General features: G+C 33.4%; 1 protein-coding gene across 2 annotated transcripts in view; it reads left to right on the top strand.

Annotated features, from left to right (window-relative positions):
- Positions 1–2,158: 2,158 nt before the first annotated feature.
- The window catches only part of LOC125646411 (retinoic acid receptor alpha-like), a 27,728-nt gene continuing 23,927 nt past the window's right edge, over positions 2,159–5,959 (top strand). Inside the window, exon 1 of one of the 2 annotated variants that reach the window (XM_048872661.2) lies at positions 2,159–2,240. The gene's annotated coding sequence lies outside the window, so the exon portion shown is untranslated. Of the gene's footprint in view, positions 2,241–2,642; positions 2,833–5,959 lie in introns of those variants that run through there. The other variant, XM_048872660.2, reaches the window with a different exon arrangement.

Genomic DNA, 5,959 nt, shown 5'->3' on the forward strand with positions numbered 1-5,959 from the left:
ACAAATTTTGCTAAGTTGATTAATATTTGTCACATTAAAACAACTCGTAAAGGCAAACTTTAATGGGCTAGAAATTATGACTTCTGCTGAATTCACAAGGCTATGTAATGATACAATTGTAATTTATATCAGCAATTAGACAACTATGTAAACATGAATTTGGCAATTCAAAATTAGTGTAACCCATCCATTTGTTGTGTTTCCTATTCATTTTGAAGTCAATTAATTTTACTCAAATATGCCATGAAAAGATCATGAAATTTATTTGCTAAAAAGATATAATAATTTAACAAGCTAGCTATTATGATATATTTTGACACAAATATGACAAAAAAGCAATGATTTGAAAGTTTGTCCACTCTTTTTGTTTCTGCCGTTAAAGGTTCATTTAATATCCAAATATGTAACTGTATATATATATGCTTATTGATAGCTGAAGAAGCTAGCATAGTTCGACAAGGAGTCCGGTATCAGAAAAAAAATTCCATGCATTTATTATGATTTTAAAAAAAATAGGTCTCTACTACATGTGTGTACACAATTTAAACTATAAAATTGTAACATCTAACTCAAATCTATTCTGTACATTAATCTACATGTATATAGACAATAAACTGTGAAGCCACTTACCGTCTAACATCTTTTCTTGTTCGTCGTGGAGACTAAACTAAATGTAAGTTAACTACTAGTATACATGAAGACGGGGTCGTGTCAAGAAGCCTTACACGGATACAGGTAACGTTACCTGTCGTAAGATGAAGGGGGGGGGGGGGGGGGGGCATATACCCCAAACACACAAACAAAAGAGGAGACTAAGCCCCCATACACCAAGCCTCGGGAGATCTGACACAGATTTGAAGTCCTTTATGGATACAACTTGGACCGAGTTTGGAAGATTTAACCAACGTATTATTATTAAATTAATTAACGTTATTGCAGTACAACTATAAAAATTTAATCCATAGAGGATCTAGCCCAACATGAAAATATATTCTAATACAAAGTAAATTAGCGATATTCTGATAATAAACTGCAAATAATAAAAACTCTTTCGCACACCACGTCAACCAATCAAATTCAGCGTTACATCGGTAAATGCGAGTGATAAATCCGGTTTATCTATCGTTAATGTGAATTAAAATTTCTTTATATGTTTAACAATAACATTACAACTCGTATTAACGGTCGAGAATGTGAGATAAAAAATGTAAACTACCGTTTAACCCACTTTATCGACCGTTAATTCGAGTTAACGTGATAAACTAACTTTATCGACCGTTAATTCGAATTAACGCCGTTAAACTAGGATTAACAGTCGATAAAGTTAGTTTATCTACGTTAAAGCAGGTTTATCTAATTAATGTGATTCGCGCGTGCCATATATTTCGTACTAATGAAAAGGGTGTTATATTAAGAACCCTATATAAATATGGTATTAATATGTTTTACGTCGTGACCATGTTTGAGGGCGAAGCAAAAAAGTTTTGGCATTAGTATCTATATCCAAAACAGGACAAAAATAACCCGAAGTTAGCACGAGGACAGAGCTGTATCAAAGCATTTTGATCCGCCTATATATTGAACGCAGGAAATATAACGCAATCGATGTAAACAGTACATTGTGACGTCATATTCAGCGTCGTTATTTAGCAAATTTACAAACATAGCGTTTGAACCACAACAAAAAACATGGCGTTAATCGTGGAGTGATTGTATATGATTAAGAAAATAAGATTTACATGCTTTTACGGATTTTATGTACATGTAACATCTCAGAACGACGTGAACTAGGGTAGACGAGATTCAAAATGGAGGAATACATGTCCACGTGCTAATATTCGAATCGACGCCATTGGTACCAAACTTTTCCAGTTCCATAGGTATGGTTTAATTTTTCATTATTTTCCTATATTTTCCTTTTAAACATGTATATACGTGTTACCTATAGGGAGAGCTCCGCTCTCACGGCCCTTCGGGCCGTGAGAGGGCTTCGCCCTCTATTATTTATTATTATACACGGAGCTTGTTACCGGTTATTCATGAAATCATTTTGCACCATTACGGAGATCCTATCGGATAGGACTACATTAATTTATGAAGCCAGCTTAGCGCTTTCAAGTACTTTCAGTACTTTGATTTTTTTTCCTAAGATGAAGTTATACCCCTTTTCTTAGAACTCTCTTGTGTCATGAAAAGTAGATCATGTTTACAACTGTGAAGATTTCCCAATGACTAAGAAGGTAAGCACAGTGTCTGACAATGGTTTTGTTATAAACATTATGTTTTGAGTATTAATTTTATTGTTTTTGTATTTAAATTTAAATAGTTTCTGTAGATTACACAGTTACGATCACGCTGTAAACATGTCCGATTTTGTTCGAGATCGTTGTTTGCCCTACTTTTTAGAATACTAGATATTGAACTGAGAGTGAGAGATGGTATACTTTGAGATATATTTTAATTAATGACCTATCACAGTTTCTTCAGATATTACATATTTGTTTAGTTTACTGTGAACCCAGTGACACATACCGGACTGCTAAAGTGCAAAGTTTATGAAGATGTGTTGTTTACATTGGGGATGATTCATCCAACCATTTCCTATTTAGCTTTGGCCATTCCCAACCTTGTAGACACTTATTCAACACAAAAACATAATAAATCACCACAACTGGCAACAATATTACTGAGCAGTAATCTTATTCAGAGAATGATTAGTTCATCTGTACCTTGAAACCAGTCGTTGATCCGTGATATCTGTGATCTAATCCTTAAAGTAGGTCAGAATAAGCTTGTAATAGTAACTGTCTCAGCTCAGGCCTCCATGACCTTGTAAGTTTCTTTTAAATGCTACTTAATGAAATCCATTTATTTCAATATGATTAGCAATAATTAATGTTATTCAATTGATTTATGATAACGTAAACTATGTCATGCATATATTCAAAAATATGTAACAGTATTTGATGTTATGTATATTCAGAGCATGGTTTAAGTTTGATAAGACCTATCTGTGAAACAGAATGGGAGTCTATTATATTTATAGAACAGTTAACCTGTTGCCTTTTTCACGGTGCCAGGACAGTAGTATTTAGTATCTATGGGGTCTGAAAAATTACGTACAGAACTGTAGTATCTCTATGGTCTGAAAAATTAGACATACAACAGGGGGCTCCTCAGTTATCACAGAACAGAAAGCTCACTATCCAATTTTTACTTGATGCATGTGTCTGTGAAAAAGTAGTACTGTCATTTTTTTTCTTTGGATGATACACATTTGATGTGCATAGCATTTTTCTAGTTTAGATTCTAGCACAGCAAGCATTTTTAAGTTTTCCAAATGATCGTTTTTGCTCAGTTCTTATTCTTAGGTAATTCCCCATACCACATCTTAATATTGAAAAACCTACAGATTTCTATCAAAATTCGCATGTATTTTGTCAAGGATGTATATTGACCAAATTCCCGAAGAAAAATATGTTCAGCGGCCTTTCCCAGAGTACAGCCACTTCTAAAAATAGAACACATCACTTTAAAACAAAGTCTTAACATACACACATTTTAAGGCACTGTCTTTATCTAAACGATAGAAATATGTTTCTTTTATATGAATTAAAGAAAATTTATTGCATTTGACTATTTTCAATAATTTTTCATCTACTGAAGCATACTCTTGGTTTCTAGGTGATGAAAATGTGCGTATAGTAGTAAAATTTTGACTAACCATAGCCTACCATATCCAGAAATTTGTGTTTTCAAAAACCTTCAGATTTTTGAAACATTTCAATATGTTTTACCTTTACACTCCAGCAATCATTTGACCTAAGAAGTAGATAGGGTATCGGATAATTTGAGAGCCCAATGACCCCATCTAGGTTAAAAACCTTGAAAAAACGCATATTGGAAAATGGTGTCTAAAATTCCTATCTCTGCAAACATGTTTCATTCACCATTAACATTACTAAATTACCATTTCAAGAAATATCACAGGCTAGTTTTTGAAAAACAGTTTAAAACATTAAAGCTTCAAATAACTAAAAACCACTTTCATTGATTGCCGTAAGCTTTAGGGATCAGGGGCGCGTTTTACAAAAGAACTTACGACCAACTTTACATACTGGAATTTACCAGTTTGTTGTTAAATCATTCACTCCAAACGCAAAATATTTTATTTTAAATGATGAAAATTAAACCTCAGAAAAGTGTTACTTCATTCATTTAAAGTAATAACTGTGTAATACAATTTAAGACTTGCGACTTTATCGTAAGTTGTTTTGTAAAACGTACCCCAGGCTTGAAGTTAGAAAAATCCTAACTTTACTATGGAGCTTAGCCTACGTCACACAAACACTGACATGACGTAACAATAGATGAAAAAATAAAATTATGTCATCAGATCTAGGCTAGTTGGAACAAAGTAATGTAGATCAGACTGATTTTTACAATTTTAACTTTCATTAAGAGAATGCTAACCTATGCTCAAGTTACAAATTTTGGGAAATTCATATATTTAAAAACACACGAATTCTGCATTCCTCGCCCCCATGGTATTTTTTAGTTCCTGGTAGTTTTTAACAATACGATACAGCCATGCGATGTGAGTGTTAACGACATGTAACTACCTCGTACATTCCGAGACGTTTTAATCAAAACATCAATGAAGGTCATGTCCGGCCAGAAAAGTGTTTTAGATAAAAGAAAATTACATTACAACACCCATGATCCATACTGTACGTACAAAAACACAAACGTAAGACACCTAGGCCTAGAGATATAGGGCCTAAATATAAATCTGTCAGCGTATGATCTAAATTGAACACCCTGAAATGATTAGACACAACAGAGATATAATGAACATACATGTACATGTATATGCACATTTATTATGGATTCGGAGGGCCTCGAAAGCGATTTTTGTAAATAAATATAAAAAATTTGCAAGGGGGTTACAATGTCATATAGCTTTATATTATGCATGTAGGCCTGCAGGTATTTTATTTAGATCATGACGACATCTATTGTATTCTTTCAGGTTAAATAAGGAAAACATAACAAAAATATGTGATTGTCAGTACACGTAGCACACAAAAATTTGCATTTTGTCAGTTGTATAGGAGATTCGATATTTCTACCCATCATTAATGATCAGAAATCACACAAAAGAAATGGCCTACAATAGATGCATTGAAACTTGACATTAGATTTAACATCATAATCTGTAATATTTGCAGAAATCTCACGGGAATTACTAAAAGACTGTGTGTCATAACGCAATGTATGGAAATCCAAAGGGTTCAATATTCTATCTTTGTAATTATGTATTTGTTGTTCCTAAATGCGCCATCGGTTCAATGTAAATAGAAAAATGTTAATCGTTATCTTGACATTTGTAGTGCATAACGGTATATTCGTCATTTGAAATGCGTAAGATGTAAATGGAATTATTTATTTAATGTAAATTTGAATTGGATCTTCGTCATCCGTAGTTGAGCAATTTGCACATTGTAGTTTGTTAAGCCTATGCGAGTTGTGGTAAATGTATTTTGGTAATCTGTCCGATGTTAGTTCGACATTCGCATTTGCTCAATTCAACATTTGTAAATTGTTCTACCATTATGATGACAGAGGACGCTCTCCATCGTATCTTTTGGGAAATAGACTATAGAATCATATAGGAGGACCAGTTAACACTCGGGACTACTTGGGTGTCTATAACTGTCTAGCACACTCAACATTAACCGGTTGGCGCTAAAAGTCGTTGAAAATGTGCTGCTGAAGTAGTTTGATCAGAGACTTGATGTAGAACATTGTTGTAAGTATCAATATAGATGACTGGACTGATTTTTTCCATGAGTTTACTTTAAACAAACAGTGTGTGCCATTTAGTAACCATATACCACCAGGGACGTTACATTTATTTGTGCGAGATCAAAAACTCTTGTACATATTTGCTTGATTG

Source organism: Ostrea edulis, chromosome 6, assembly GCF_947568905.1.
Source record: "Ostrea edulis chromosome 6, xbOstEdul1.1, whole genome shotgun sequence".
Classification (NCBI taxonomy): Eukaryota; Metazoa; Mollusca; class Bivalvia; order Ostreida; family Ostreidae; genus Ostrea; species Ostrea edulis.